The sequence below is a fragment of the Dasypus novemcinctus genome, chromosome 9 (genome assembly GCF_030445035.2).
Source record: "Dasypus novemcinctus isolate mDasNov1 chromosome 9, mDasNov1.1.hap2, whole genome shotgun sequence".
NCBI lineage: Eukaryota > Metazoa > Chordata > Mammalia > Cingulata > Dasypodidae > Dasypus > Dasypus novemcinctus.
Window position 1 is genome coordinate 6,828,924 of NC_080681.1, and position 16,794 is coordinate 6,845,717.

General features: G+C 49.2%; 1 pseudogene; it reads left to right on the top strand.

Moving 5' to 3' along the window:
* Window positions 1-294: 294 nt before the first annotated feature.
* LOC111760511 (U2 spliceosomal RNA) lies at window positions 295-470 on the top strand (annotated as a pseudogene).
* The last annotated feature ends 16,324 nt before the right edge of the window (window positions 471-16,794 follow it).

The following is a 16,794-nucleotide window of genomic DNA, read 5'->3' on the forward strand; positions in this document are numbered from 1 at the left end:
CTGCGCTTTCTTTCCTGCTGGGCGGCTCTCCTTACGAGGCGCACTCCTTGCACGCGGGGCTCCCCTATGCGGGGGACACCCCTGCGTGGCAGGGCACTCCTTGCACGCATCAGCACTGCGCATGGGCCAGCTCCACACGGGTCAAGGAGGCCCGGGGTTTGAACCGTGGACCTCCCATGTGGTAGTCAGATGCCCTAACCACTGGGCCAAGTCCGCTTCCCTGGGATTTTTTTTTTTGATGCATGAGGGGAGCTCAGGGGGGACAGGCATATATGTGGCAGAGTGGGGGACGCCAAACCATTGCTTTTGGCTGAGATCAAGCGTAGCGTCTGTTCTTAGCAGTTTAAAATCTGATACGTTCTCTATTCGAGGACGTTTTGTTTGTTTCTTTTTTTGTTTTCTTCCCCCTTTTATTTTTTGCTGGCAACTGTGATGGGTACAACAATTTGTCTCTTTGAAGTTGACCAAGAATTATTCTGTCAAAATTGGGCCTAGTTGCAGACATATGTGTGTGTATGTGTGTATCAAGGGGTGCTCTTTCACCCCCAAATTAACGATCCCACTCCTTTTCCAAAACTACGAAGGAAAAGGGAAAATTCAAGAGCACTTAGTACTTATCTTTTGTCTAAAGAAATAAAAAGTGTGTGTGTGCATGTACACACGGAAACATACTGGCGTATGCACACGTGCACACAAAAGTGCACAAACCCACACTGACTGCGGCGGCGCAGGTCCGCCGGCCGCCTGGTGAGCGCTGGCCTCTGCAGCGTCCGCTCGGAGACTCCCGTTCTGAAGTGAAGGGGAGGTTTGGTGGAGATGAAGGTTCCGACTGCCGGCTTCAGCCTGGCACAGAGGAAAACGTCCTGTTGCAAGCAGCGCCTTTGTTTGCGCTTCAGTAGTTCTCAACTCTATTTGCACGAGTAAATGACCCAAGCAACCCTGGAAAAATACCAGTGCCTGGGCCCCACCCCAGGCCAAATAAATCGGCATTTGGAGCGGCATTGGGCATTAAACACTACATCTCTGAGTGCTGTGATGTCATCCAGGACTGAGCACCCCCAAGTACCCCGTGTTGTCTCCCTCCCAGTACAGACAGCCTTGCGTTCTGGCCTCCCGCCTCTCTCCCTAGCTTTGGACCTCAAATCCTTGAGTCTTGTCCACAGAGACCCAGTGAATGAGAGTGACATGTGAAAGCCTAAGGCTAATTCTTTCTATAATAAACGTGAGCAGGCACGGCGGAGGCGGGCGTTCCTACTTCGCTGAGTGTGACTGCGTATGGTGAACACTTTGAATGTACCAAAACCAGATCAGCAGTTCTGAGAGACGTTTCCCAGGTGTTGTGGGATCATTACCTGATGTGGTAGACAAAGCACTGCATTTGGAACCATGCCACGGGGGCTCCGGCTTCTGTCCTCCTAGTAAGTAGCCTTGTGCTACATAGAACGTCTCCCCACTGGCCTCCATTTCTCCACTGGTGGCACAAGTCAGTTTGATCATATCTGATCTTCCTTTCATCATCTACCACGTGGATCATATTGTCGATACTGTCTCAAAAGCTTGCAAGATTGAGCCACAAAATGATTAGTGTTGTTTAATCTGAGAGAGTTTATCTTCAAGGTGGTTTTTAAAAATCTCTTTAGAAGAAAGAACTGTGAAAACACAAAAAGCTGTTTTTCCCAGATGAAAATTAGGCTAAGGTCTCTCTCTCCTACCACCCTTTCAAAAACAATCTGAGTCAATTTGGAGGTTCTCATGCCTACGCTGGGATGTTAATTGTAAGTTTCTTCAGCGACACGGGTGACCTTGGCTTTTAATTGTTCGGGAGTGGCAAGCGAGGATCCTGAAGTGGGTGGTTGACACAGAGGCGTGGGAATAAGTAACCCCTCTCTCTAGTTCCCAAGTCAGGAGGCGTCAGTCAGCCTCTGGCGTGAGTAGGAGGGACATGCTGATTCCAGACCAGACAAAGGCAGTGCGATGGTATCGCTGCAATTATTCACTCCTGCTGGCCTTGCGTGTTAGAGGGAGTCCAAGCACACCGTCCAGAAAGCTCTTACTGGTTTGGGGCACGACGAGGTCTGTAGCAAGAGACCTTCCAGGAAGGAGCCGCTCTCCCGGGACTAGGCTTCTGTTTCCCTAGGCGGGGTCTCAGCCTCTTTTCAGAGGCCTCCTGCGGCTCCGTGGAGCAGTGGGTGAACCCAGCTCTCCCGTCGCCCACGCGATGAGGCCGTGCTGGAGCCGCTCTGCTCGTTGAGCCTGACTGTGCCTGGAACGTAAGCCAGGGGCAGCCGCTCAGAGAAAGTGATGGATTCGGTGTTTCCAAACCGAGCTCAAATCCGTGGAGTCTGGGCCCGGGAAGACGTCCCAGACAGGCCGAAGGGAAAGGCCAGGCCACGCCGAGCAGGGAAGGGAGACGCACACGCCCGACGCGCCTGTGCTGAAGGTGAAGCGCCGCCCTGGAGGGTTTCTTTGTGAAAATGTCCTATGGCAGACAGCCGAAATCGCTGTTCGCCCCCACCGAATTGAACTCGTACCTAATTCAGCCAGTAAGTACTGAACTGGCATCCACTGCTAAGGAGAAGAGCTTCTTTTTTATTTCCACCGCGTAGGGGAGAGGGGCGTGTGGGAAGCAGCTCTCTCCTCTATAAAGACGCGGTTACCTTTTGTAAATAGCAGAAGGGAAAGCAGCCCTCCTTCTCGTTGGGCCAGGGCCTTGAGGTCCAGCCTCTGATGGACAGATGGGCAGCTTCGGGGGCTCCCGGCCCTCCCCCTGGCTCACAGGCCACCGGCCAGGTGTGACTTCGATTGCCCTGACTCCTTTGTCATGGAACACTGCCTTGGGAGATGGGCTCTGTAAACCTAGAGTTCAAGCCTGAACATTCCAAGGAGTGATCACAAACTGGAACAAATCCCTCCAGAAGGTTCTCGGGCGTAGCCTGTGAGAATGGTATGTTCCGGCCCCAGGTACTCGCGCGCTTGCCCACGGCGGCTCCCGGCCGCGCCCAGGCGTTCACCAGGTGCCCGGCGTCGGCTCCTGTCGCCAGGTGTTCCGCCCCGCTGCGCTTCTGTTTCAGAGGTCCGGCGGTTTAGATCTGCCCGGCCCCATCCCACCACCTTGGCTCCACTAAAGACAGGTCCACGGCGATCAGATTCCCATCTGGACACTGTGTTTTCGTTCCTTCTGGTTCAACATTTCCTGTGTTTTCCTAGCCTGTGACCCCCCTATCGAAACCTCAGATAATGCCTTCCTGGCCCCCTGCCCCTCAGCCCCGGATCTCGGATCTCCGGGACAGCAGGCTGGGGACGTTCTCACGAGAGGAAGGCCCCAGGGGCTCCAGCTTTGAAGATAACTGATACTTAGCAACCACGTGCGGGTAGCAAGACCCCAATGCAGGTACGCTTCATCCTGTGCCTAAGGTATTCTCTGAACTGAGGGTCGAGGGAACGTTCATGCGTGAAATCATACTTAAATTCACTATTGAAGGGGAAAACACATTTGAAACTCCCTCTCCTCTATCAGTAGGTTGGGATTTCCGTGAACACTGGATCTCCTTAAGGGGAGACCAGGTTGTGCAGGATGCTGCAGGGGGAGCTTCCTTCTCCCCACCAGCTCCCCCAGTTGCCACTCTGGAGTCCTATCCCACAAAGAGAGCACCCCAACTCTTTCCTACTTCTCTTTGTTCTTGAACTGTGCTCTCATCCTGGATCCCGGGGCAGGCTTCTGAGTCTATTCCCTGAGGTCAGACCTCAGACGCCCGTGGCAGGCGGGCAAGGCAGCCTGACCTGTGCACGGGCTGCTCTGACACAAGGCCCGCCGGTGGCGGTGTGGCCACCCATGGGATAAGGGCATTGGTGGTGGGTGTTGGTGATCCATGCTGGCATCTTGTTTGTCTTAAAGAAGGGAAAGAGGCCCACCTTTTTTTTGGGGGGGGGGGAGGTACCCAGGATTGAACCCAGGACCTCGTACATGGGAAGCAGGCACTTGACCACTGAGCTACATCCGCTCCCCAATGAGAGTTGTTTTTTTTTTTATTTGTATGTTTTGTTTTTTGGAGGTACCAGAGGTTGAACCTCAGACCTCATACATGGGAAGCAGGTGCTCAGCCACTTGAGATTCAACTGCTCCCCCTACATTTATTTTATTTTATTTTTTAAAAAAGATTAATTTAATTTAAATTAATACCCCCTCATGTTTGAGCTATTTATTGTGTGCTCATTTTCCATTTTTTTTAGGAGGCACTGGAAATCGAACCCAGGATCTCCCATGTGGGAGGGAGTGCTTAATCACTTGAGCCATCTCTGCTCCCTGCTTTGTTGTAACTCTCATTATGTTTTCCTCCTTGTGTCTCTTGTGTCATCTTGTTGCATCAGCTTACCACACCACCCCATCACATCAGCTCTCTGTCTTGCTTGTCTTCTTTAGGAGGCATCAGGAACTGAACACGGGATCTCCCATGTTCAGGAGCTCAATCACTTGAGCCACGTTTGCTTCCCATATTTTTGTGATGACTCACAGTTTACAATATCTTTCTCCCTGGCGATGATTTCTGAGCTATGGCAAATCAAGAGATCTCACTCATGCAAAAATTCTTGGAGCAGTGACCCATCTCGAGTGGATGTCCCATTGGAGGAGTTGCTCCTGGACCTGTGTCTCTAGGGATTCTGGCAACTGAGGAGTGAGGAGAGGGCAGTGCTGGTGATAACACTCACCTCCCACTGCTCATGAGTACGTTCTCTCCCTCCCAGCTCCTGCAAGTCCCCTGCTGCCTTCGGTGACATTCCCTTGCCCTGCTGTTTTGGATGGTGTAGGTACCATTGGCCAAGGCTGAGCTTGATGCCCATTTAAACCAGAGTTTGCTTGTGTTCAGATGTGAGAATAAGAACTGTGGGAGCAGATGTGGCTCAAGCTCAAGTTGAGCGCCTGCTTCCCACATGAGAGGTCCCAGGTTCGGTCCCCGTTGCCTCCAAACAATAAGCAAACAAACAAAAAACCTCCCAGGGGAGCCAATGTGGCTCAGCGGTTGAGCGCCAGCTTCCCGCATACGAGGTCCCAGGTTCAACCCCCAGCTCAGGTACCTAAAAACAAAACAAAATAAAAAAACGGGGGCCCTGTCCACTGCCATTAGACTTGACTTGAGCTCCGCTGGAGGTTGCACTTAAAAGTGGGTGTTTTCTAGAATTCTCCTTGGTCTTCTCTTTTGCTACATGCGTCATTTCATCTATCCCTGTGGATGTAATTTCTACCTACACGCTGAGGTCTTCCAAATCTGTATGTCAAGATTTCCCTGAGACGTCTGGCGTTCTGTATCTAACTGCCCCTTGGTATCCTATGCAGGTGCCCTCCAAGTGCCTTGAATTTAACACGGCCGACATTGGTCTTGTCTTCTTCCCCCAACCAGGTGTTTCCTCTGTGGCATTTCTCCTGGGGGGCGGTGTCATCATCCCCTAAATAAAAACTGAAGATAGAAACACAGGCATCAGCCTGTACCCCTTCCTGTCCTGCTACCCCTACTTCATTTCACTAGTTTACGTAGAAAACACCAGAAATGTGTTGCCATTGTCTTCGGAATAGCTTTGAAACTCCTCAGTAGGGCACCAAGGTCCTTGCTCTCAAGTCCCTGCTCAGGTGCCTATGATAATACACATACTTGCTTCAGCAAAGCGGGACTTCTGGCAGCTTTCTGATTTAACTGTGGTTTTCGTTCGCCCAGTTTTGACACAGTTTTTCATGCTCCCTTGCCCCCTCCATTACTGATTCTTCAAGGCTCTGCTCTGGTATCCTCTCCAGAAAGCGCTCTGTGACATCTGCCCCTTCTCTCTATCACAATCCCTCCATCGTGGGATTTGATGGTTATTAAATTTCCATTAGTGCTCTGAATACATTTACATATCTGATCTTTTTCCCATCCTTTCCACAGCCCTGTGAAGAAGGTATCCTAGTTTAATGATAAACAGGGCTCATAGAGGTAAAGAAATTTGAGCTGATTTAGAGACCTACTGAACAAGAATCTCGGGGAGTGGGCTCCGCAGTCTGTTCAAATGCCACCTCCGGGGAATTCTGATGCACACTGGCATTTGAGACGCTCTCTACTAGGGAGCTTGAGGAGAGCAATTCTGGAGGGCTTGGTCCAGAGGAAAGCAACTCTCAAACGCTTGAAAGCCAATTTAATGTCATTTAAAGATTGTAAAGATACTATATTAAGATAGAAATTAACTGGATAATGAATTAGAACACGGGCTATTTAGACACTTGAAAATTACATCGAAAACACAAGTGAGCTTTAGGAAACTCTTCTGAGACCGTGACTATCAGCTGAGTATGATCTTCTTTGGCAAACAATTTAGTCTCAATCTCTAGAAAAAGAGTGAAACTGGGGCAGACTGTTTCACATATCACCTTTTCTTAGCTGCCCACATTTCCTCCTCAGCTAACAAATGTCCCACCAACCTCGGATGGTAGGTGGGCATGACTAGAGTTTTGGGTGACAGTTAAAGAGGCGTATCTGCTTTTTTTTAAAGGAGCTACCAGGGATCGAACCTGGGACTTTGTACATGAGAAGCAGGTGCTCAACCACTGAGCTCCATCTGCTCTGCTATTAATTTTTTTTTTCGAGGGACCAAGCAGGGGATTGAACCTGGGACCTTGTATGTGGGAAGCCAGCGCACAACCCATGAGCCTCATCGGCTTCCCTGAGTTGGTTTTTCCAATTGTTTTGTTTGTTATTGTTTTTTAGGAGGCATGGAGAACCGAACCCGGGACCTCCCATGTGGGAAGCAGGTGCTCAACCACTTGAGCCACATCAGCTCCCCTATTTACTTTTTTTTTTTTAAGATTTATTTATTTATTTAATTTCCCCCCCTCCCCAGGTTGTCTGTTCTTGGTGTCTATTTGCTGCATCTTGTTTCTTTGTCCGCTTCTGTTGTCGTCAGCGGCACGGGAAGTGTGGGCGGCGCCATTCCTGGGCAGGCTGCTCTTTCTTTCGCGCTGCGCGGCTCTCCTTAGGGGGCGCACTCCTTGCGCGTGGGGCTCCCCTGCGCGGGGACACCCCTGCGTGGCACGGCACTCCTTGCGCGCATCAGCACTGCGCATGGGCCAGCTCCACACGGGTCAAGGAGGCCCGGGGCTTGAACCGTGGACCTCCCATGTGGTAGACGGACGCCCTAACCACTGGGCCAAAGTCCGTTTCCCTATTTACTTTTTATTAGACGTCTCTTGAAGCTGAAACTCTTTCAGCCCCCAAAAGCATGCGTGCTTCTCTCAAGGTAGGATGTGGGGCCATTAAGAGACATTTTCGGGGTAGGAAACCCAGACTGAGAAGGGTGACTGCCTGTTGGGGCAGCTTATAGGGATAACTCTGTCCATACCAAGAAGTGACCCGAGCATTTCCAGACTTTAGGAGGTCCCTAGCTACTACTCTGCTGCCACCGCAACAATAACAGCCGCCACCTGGGAGACATCATTTTACAGATAAAAACCTGGATTTAGAGAGGCAAAGTCATTTGCCCTGGTTCTGTGCTGGGGTCTGTAAAGGGTCTTTGCCTTAGAGTCAGGGCCAAATGAAACTGGGCATTTCCTTCAATCATGAAGATGCTACAAAGCCGTCTAATAATTGATTCCTCCCCAGCCCTCCCCAGATGGCTCCCTCGTCTGTTCTGCTCATTGTCTTGCTGGTTGTTTTCGCTCGTTGTCTGCTCGTGGTTTTTGCTTGGTGTCTGTCGTCATCTGCTCGTTGTTCTTGTCTTCTTTAGGAGGCACTGGAACCGAACCTGGGACCGCCCTTGGGGGAGGCGGGTGCTCAACTGCTTGAGCACATCCACTCCCTACTAATTGCTTTTTAAACTCTTTATTTTGAAATAATTTTAGATTTACAGAATCATGGCAAAGAGGGCACAGAAGTTCCCCTGTACCTGTCACCACCTTTGCCTGATGTCAACATCTTATATAATCATGGTGCATTTATCAAAACCAGGAAACAAAATTGGCACACTCCTATTAATTCAACTACAGGCTTTCTATGGATTTCACCCGTATTTCCACAATGTCCAGGGTCCTACCTGGGATACCACTGTCTAACAATTTAAAAAGACTGTGGCTCTTTCCAGTCCACCCTCTGGGGCAGAGCCGTTGCCAAGACACAGACTTTTTTTTGGTAAAACTCCTGACAGGAAAGACCTCCCTGGTGAGGCTGACCCTCGGAGCCAACGGAAGCCGTGGAGGCCGGGAGCCGGGTACGGGGGAGCCCGTCCCGTGAGCGCAGGCCCCGCCGGCTGGAAGGCGGCCGCGCCTGGTGGCCTGCAGGTCAAGAGGAGCCCGTCTGCACGTTGTGCTGCGACGAAGCGGTGCTGGGGAAAGGGGGAGCCTTCACTGTTCCCGAGGAGCAGAAGCCCGGGAGGCGAGGCCGGCCGCCCTGCGTCCTGGCGGGTGGAGGCGGGCGGCACAGCGGTGCGGGCAGGGGCTGGAGGGCCAGCCGCGTGGATGCACACCGCCGCGGCCAGCGTTGGCGAGCGCCCTGCTCGGACAGCCCGGGAGCCGAGGGCTTGGGTGTGGATGAGTAAACAACATGAACCCAAAAAAAAAGGCTCCCGGTGGACCAGTGGGAAACGTGGACAGGAGGGAATCCCGAAGGCACAAGGGTGACGACGAGGCTGTCCGGCCCTCGAGGTGCGCGGGCCTGGAAGGCAGACACGAAGGCACGGGTTTCACCGCGGGAGGTTCTGCCAGGACAGAGCGACGCTCGGTGCCGAGAGAGCCGCAGACAGGCGGACTGACCCGCGTGGGGCTGGGGGGGCTTTGGGGGCGGGTCAGGCTGGGGCGCGGTGCGAGGGGACGCCGCGAAGGGCCGGCCACCTGCAGCGGGCAGTGCCGGGGAGTGACCGTGGGCAGGGGAGCGCGAGGGAGAGCCTGCTGGAGCCCGCCGGGAAGACGCTACCCTGTGGGCGCTGGGCAGCAGCAGGGACAGGTATCCGTGTGAACTGCGCTCTCCTGGCGGGAGTGCACAGAGCAAATGTTTATTCTTTCCTAATGAGTCTAATGGAGACCTCTGCCTCAAGTGTTAGCTTTTTGGTTTTTTTTTTTAGGAGGTAGCGGGGATTGAACCCAGGACCTCGTACATGGAAAGCAGGTGCTCAACCACTGAGCTACATCCACTCCCCAAGTGTCATCTTATTATACTTACATTTAAGGGGCAGTATAGGTAGTGGTTGGCAGCGTGGCGTGGGAAGGGCACCGCCCACCCCTGCCACTTTCCAGCTACGTGGTGTGGCAAATTTCTAACTCTCTGTCCTCCTTTTGCCCCTAGGACCCATCTCATGGTGGTGGGAAGATTAAATGAAACGATGACTGCAAAGCATTTAGCTCAGTGTACATGCACAGTGAACAGTCACTATTTTGTTATTATTAGTTGTTATTATACAAGTGTGTCTATTTCACACTAAGCTTTTCATGCTTAGAAGAAAACTGAGACGCCTGACCAATATTTTCAAAGAGCTTTCATTTTACCTTCCACATAATTATTGTGCCCATTTAACAGATCAGGAAAGTGGGACACCACAAAGTTGAGTGACAAAGCTAAGGTCACCTTATGATGAAGGAGAAGAACCAAGCTTTTAGGTTAAATGCCCAGATGCTTCATGCTGCTACTGGAACATTGACCAAAAGTCAGGAACAGTTAGAAAAAGAACCAGCTGGCTGCTCTTTGGGTCCTGAAGAAGATAAGCCATTAGTAGTTTTACCACATAAAACATTTTGGGAGCCTCCCTTCCTGTGGTGAAATGCCAGGCTTGTGAATGTTTAGGCAACTCACAAATACAGGCTGGTTTCTTTGACTGAGGGACAATGAGTCCCCAGAGTTTGACAACGTGTTAGCTGCCATAAACACGGCTCATAGATTTGGGCATCAGAGAGGGCCTATGGGGGTGAGCAAGCCAGAATTTACTCCCTCTGTGACCTGGGTGCGGTGCCTACCCTTTAGGGGCCTCAGTTTTTCGTCTGCAAAATGGGAGTTCTAAAACTGGTATCTTAGGCTCATAAGAAGGTATATAATTGTGCGTGTTTACAGGCCAACCCTACCAAAGGCATACACTAAATGTGAGTTGATTCCTACTCCATCCTTTTCTTTACTTCTCGTAGCTAGTATGTTATTTATTATATAAATGATTACCTTTGACAAAACAGCATGAAAGAGAATAGTTGTCTCATCAGAGATATTAAGCGGGAGTTAGGAATGGACCTTACAAATGGGTGTTCGGGTTGAAAATAATGCCAAGCTGAGTGTGTCTCCATTAAACCCTCTGAGAAGCTAGAATCCCCAGCTCGATACTGCAGTTCCAACTTTGCACACTCCAAGCTTCTTGGTGTTAACTGGGGCTGACATCTTTAGTGTGTTTTTGGCTTCAGGTGGCTCAGGTGGCCTGAGGAAGCCATGGGGGACAGTGACTGGACAGCTAGCCTGGATAAACCCTGTCCAAGAGTCCGTCCTGACAACAACAGCCTCAGCTGACGGGTCGGCTCGGCCCCGGCCGGAGAGCCACATCGCCTGCCCATCCAGGCTGTGCTCAGGCCGTCGGTCTCCGTGCAGTTCCACAGCCAGGAGAGGAGACCGCCGGCCACTCCTGCAGGGCGAGCCCTCTCCCAGCGCACCGCCAGCTGCCCTCCCGGCCGGGCTGCAGGACCTAGACCCTGCCCTCCGCTTCCCAGGGAAGCCGGCCTGCCTCAGGGAGCTCCCGTTTCCCCAGGCCGCCGGGCTGCCTGGCCGGCCGCTCATCAATATTTGAATAGCGGCTCCCGGCAGGTGCACGCACACCGAGGTACAGAGGTGTGTGGTGCATGCGTCCATTTCGCGTGACCCAGTTCCATTAGGATAAGCCAACGGATCTGAAGCCTCTGCTGGGGAACAGGCAATGAGAAGGAGCTGACGCAGTCAGCCTCGCGGGGCCCAGGCGTGCTATCTGTGCTCTCCAGCCGCGAGCTAGCTGCTGGGTCCAGGTAGCTGGGTGCTGGGGCCGCGGGAGGGGCCGGGGCAACGTCCCACTGACCTTCAGCGGCTGGCTGCTCTCACCCGCCTTTCCTTTAATAGCAAAAATTATGGAGAAGCACTGGGAAGAGGCAGCTAAAAGGCACCTGGCTGGTGATTAGGTGGAAACTGCGCACACGGCAAGGGGAGTGCTTTGCTTTTCGTTTAGGGCTTCCATCCCTTGTGTCTGACATGTTGGTGATTGAGAAAAGATTTACTCTATGGGGAAAAAAAATGCCAAGCGGAGCCGATGTGGCTCAGCAGTGGAGCGCCGGCTTCCCACACGTGAGGTTCCTGGTTCAATCTCCAGCCCGGGTACCTCAATAAAAAGAATGCCAGAGCTGTTAGGAAAGCCGGGGCGGGGCCTCTGGCCAATAGATGCCAGTACCTGGGGTTAGGCAGAGTCCACCTCTTGATCTGAGGCATTTGATGTTTTATTTTTTAAAAAAGTTTTAGATTGCATAAATGTTACATCAAAAATATAGGGGATTCCTATAAATCTCACCCCTCTCCTCCCACATTTTCCGCCATGGACAACATCTTTCATTAATGTGGTACATTTGTTACCATTGATGGGCACAAACTGAAGCATTGCCACTAACCGTAGTCTACAGTGTGCATTTTGCCCCACACAATTTTATACGTTTTGGCAAAATGTATAAAGGTCTGTACCCATCATTGCATGTCCTGCAGGACAATTCCAATGTCCCCATAATGTCCTGTCTTACACCTCTTCTTCCCTCTCCCTCCCCTAGATTCTCTGGTGGCCACTGCTTTATATCAATGATACAAGAGCTTCCATTGCTAGAATACTCATGAGTCTACTTTTAGTTCATGGTTGCATTCCTCCCTTATGCTAGTTCTTTCCTCAATCTTGAGGATTTTGGAACCCGACATTTGCTTTTGTATGTTGACCTTCTTACCAGACTGGACGTCTGAGGACCTGTATTCCAGCTGTTTCTCTCTCTAGCTATCTAAAACCATTAGAAACATGATTTAGCCTTTTCTTGTCTTAGTTGCCAAATGCAAAAAATGGGCATAAATTGCCCCACCCTATGTCCTCCCTAAGAACTTGGTAGAGACAAAATAAGATCAAGTATGTAAAGTAGCCTACACGTTAGGAAGGCTATAGAAATGAAAGGTGGTGGTGCCGTTTTACTGGTGAAGCTTAATTGCTTTACATTCCGCTGACACAGATTTCTTGACTACTTAGAAGAGACAGTGCAAAAGATTTCCTTTGCCTTATGGAGGAGAAAAGATTTTGTTAAATAATTGAACAAGGCAAAAGAGTATATGAGGGAGATATTTAGCCTCCTTATGTGAATGATAGGCTTCACAAGCTTGGCAGCAGTCATCTACGAATTAAAAATTCACGAGTTATTCTTCTGTGTCCTCCATAACAATTCAGGGGCTACATCCACTTAGCAACATTTAACTCTGAAAATAAGAGGCGTAGCACTGGAGGGAACTTTGAGTCCACGTAGCCCAAGGTTCTCATTTTACAGATGAACAAGACTGACTTCCAAGGATAAGTAGCATGGGCAAGTTCTATCAGTCTGCTGGAGAGCCAAAAACTGAACCGGAAAAATCTAGTTTCAGGGAGTGGATGTGGCTCAGGGGTTGAGCACCAGCTTCCCACACGGGAGGACCTGGGTTCAATCCCTGGCCGTGGTACCTAAAAAAAAATAAAATAACATCTAGTGTCAGGTGCCACCATTCTGTGCTGCCTCCTGTGTTGGTCTGGTTAAAGACTAATTTTCCAGTTTCAAAGGAATAAATCCTAGTTCTAAACATGGGACCTTACAAAGAAACATAGACTTACCAGCTATGACTAAAATAAGTCAGTTTTACTTTGCCTCACTTTCCCCATTGTCCAGCATTACGTCAGGCTTTGTCAGGGCCCGCCTTTTTAAATTTTGGAGATCCAATGTCTGAAAAAGAGTCAAAAATTATGAGTAAAAGGTTCCATACATTGGAAAAGAGTCACAACAAATTTTTAAAAATGTTAAGTTATGGATACTACAAATATCACAAATCCAGAAAATAATATTGTGCTTTAATTAACTGCCCAGAACAGTTCTAAAATCTGTTGGTTTCTTTTTCCTTTTAACATCTTTTGGCTACAAACTCTTTGCTGACGCCTTTATTTGATTGTAGTTTTGTGATATCATGACCTCAAGAGAGAAAAGTAATTTAGCACTTCTTCTAGAATGGCTAATCAAAAGAATTTTTTTTTCAATTATTCATAGCTTAAAATATTTTCTTTTAACTTCCCAACATTTTATTGGTAATTGCCATGTAAATTTGATTGTTATCAAATTTTTAGAAAAATCATATCTAGTTTCTGTCATATTTGAACAGTTATTAACATCCTTTAGCCATTACGCTGTGGATATACATCATATAGACGTAGGAATTGTCATGAATTCTGTTTCTCACAATTTCCATTAACAACAGCAAAAAAGGGGTTGGTTATTTTTTGTCATTATCAGGCAAAATTCCTGATAAGATGGAATTCTCAATCTAAACAGGTGTTTGTGGTTACTGAATCACCCACTTAAAACTTTGTCCGTCTGGTGTTCGGAAGGAATTCCCACACGCTGTCTCTGGTTCTGCACGTTCCAAACTGAATTTCTCCTCGGGGCCCTTACACGCCTGCTGCTGGGAGCTGAAGGACCCTTTCCCATTTCTGTGTGACTTCAGGCCTTGAATACCAAGAGAGCTGGCAAGCGGGCCCAGTGGTGAGAGGAATGTTCCAGAAAGCTACTCCTGCTCTGGGATGGCCAGCAGTGACACAGCTGTGCCCGGAAGGGACCGTGAACCACCTAAGTATATCCTCATAAACCCAAACTAAACTTATCCCTCACTCACTTTCCTCTTAACTAGATCCCCAAAATATCTGGGACCCCCCCAATGCCACCCCACCTGAAGACATCTGTGATGGGGAGGAAATCTGAGTGAAAGAGCCGGCATTCTCACTCAGTTGCAGTGAAAATATCTTTCTTTTGCAAAGTTTCCAAAAACACATGAGCCCGTGAACACGGTAAGGCCTTGGGAAGAGCAAGCAAGAGACCTCCGTCCTGGTCGAGAGAGGTCTCTAGTCCGTTGCAGCGAGAGGGTTCCAGCTCTTCCTTCTAGACATGTTGACGGGGTGGAGGTGAGGACGTGGTCCAGGAACACGGAGCAGCACGGGGCGGGCTGGGGAGGATGCCCTGGAGTGGGCAGCGGTCTTGCCCCTTGAGGAAGCATTTGAGGATAACCCTGACACCTTTAGGATGGCAGAGAGGAAAATCCAAAGAAGCTGAGCCATTGAATCAGTCAACCCTGGAGCTTCCCTACCCTGAGACGTCTTATTGTGTGGGAAAGGAGACTTTCCTTTGTTTAAGCCATTTTGATTAGAGTTTTCTGAAAATTGCAGCCCAAAGTATCTGACAATTACAGCACTATTATGCCAAGTCAGACGGGAAGAGGGAGGGAGATCTGCCATGTGTTATAGAGACTGGACATAATAACTCAAGAGAAATGTGCAAAAAGACGACAGCTATGGAATCCCCAGCTATCTAAAATAGGAGCTTTCATTGGGCCAAGGGCCCAATTCATGACAGAATTATTTGCTGAATGAAAAATGAGAATTCTGCAGAGGGTATCTGGGGTTTGGATCTACTGAGGATTTCTTCGGCCTTCCCCTTCATGACAGGTAGGACCCTGCGTTGTGTGGGGAACCATACCTGTGAGCCAGGTAGTGCCGACCCCATGCCCCAGGTCAGCAGAGTGGGTCTGAGACTGAGGCCTGGCCAGCAAGATGTACCGCCCCTCTAAGCCCCCCCCAGGGCCAGCTGAAGAATGGACGCGTGCATTTTCACAATTTGTTGTATCACTATGTAGACACTGGAAGAAACGAATGGTTCTCTTTTTTTCTGGAATCATGGCTCTAAGGTTTCTGCCCAGAAGAGAGAGCCTATTTGAGAGGAGCCCCAATCCCAGAACCCAGAGGGAAGCTGCGCTGAGAGACCAGCGGAGAGGAACGGCCCTGAGTCCTGAGGGCAGCCCTGCCTGCAGCCTGCCTTTGCACGTCTCATGTGCATGGGCCAGTTTAGTCCCTTCTGTGCTGAAGCTGGTTTGCCTTACCTTTCTGTCGCTTGCGGCTGGAAGAGTTTGACAGGTAGAGAAGCCAGCAAGGCAAGAAGGAGGCCCTGGATCTACCAGATGGACCAGGATGGGGTCAGATGAGGAAATACACGCAGGACATAAGAACCTGGGAAGGAGTCACGAGGTGGCCTGGCACAGTGGCAGTGGGCTGGGGAGTGGACACATATGTTTGGGAGCAAATCGACCTGAGCTTTAGTGTCAGCTAATCCACTTATCTGCTTTAAAAGTCTAAGAAAGCCACTTAAGCATTCTGGGTCTCAGTTTTCTAATCTATAAAAGGGAATGGGGATACTTGTCTGGCGAGTTTGTCGTGAGTCTTTAATAAGATGATGTATGTGAGATCCTAACAGCGAGCCTGGCAGGTAGATGCCAGCCCCTGACCTCAGAGAGACGAGTGTCAAAGGTGCTGCAATAAAAAGTTCCAAATTTACTACTACCATTCCTTGGATATTCTTTTCTCCTAACTGCTTGTTTTATCTCTTGCTCTTGCTATGTATTCCTAGTAGCTTCCACTGAAAATCATCATAGCTGGCTTTATTCTATATATTATTTCAGGGTTTTACATCCATCATGTTTGATCCTCACGATAAGGATCCAAGGTAGCTCTAACATTTTCCAGGTTAGGACAGACCAGCCCATGACGATGAGTGACATGAAAACCCTGTTAGTAAAAGGCAAAGGAAGGACGGCATTTAGATGTCACTGCGGGGGTAGGAGAATTCTGTTAGCATTGTCTGCTGCTGGAATTCTTTCTTCTCGGGAGAATTATGAAAGACATCCTGTTGTTTTGAATTTCAAACCACAGGTACCATGTAACTAAAGAACCCATAAGTCCCTCAGTGGAAAAGTAGAAACTGACCCAGTGAATGCTAGACAGAAGGATATATCCAATTCCACCTCTCACCAGGATATAGGTAAGGATATTCTTGAACATCACAAAAAAACATCCAAATTCTCTGACCAAAAATTTAGACTTTAGATTAAATCTTGCACGTGTAAAGTTAACAGTCCTAGGATAATGGAGCTAGAAGGTGAGAGTCCTGCTGCATAACAGAAACTGTCACACCAGACACAAACATCACAACCATCACCACCCACTGCCAGCATTCCCATGCTACTCTGTTTTTGCTTTTTCAAAAAAATAGGGGTGAGTCTGTTCTGATTAGATGCAACATCTTCATTAGGACATAAATAGAACTATTTCTGCTTATGGAAGCATAAATGTTGCATTTCTGAGGATGTCCATGGTAGCCTCGTTTGCAATAGAAAAAAAAGTTTGTCCTTGCTGCCGCATCTCCAGCAATGAGGAGACTATTTCAATAAATGGAATCCTACGTTGCTGCTAAAAAGAATGGGATACCCACACACATGCATTCTCACACACACTGTCAAGGAAAATGTTGACAATATTTTGATATGTTAAAAAAGCAAGCTGCAAAAGATATTGAGAATATAATCTCATTTTTGTAAAAAAAAAAAATCAAAGCAATAGCAAAGAAACTATTTGAATGAAGGAAAAGCCTAGAAGGAAGAGCACCAGCCTGTTAATACTGGTTTTGGGTTACTGTTTGGAATGGGAGGGAGTCACAGAAGACTTTTAGGTATTGCTTTTAACAGTTCTGTGTACCTGAGGCCT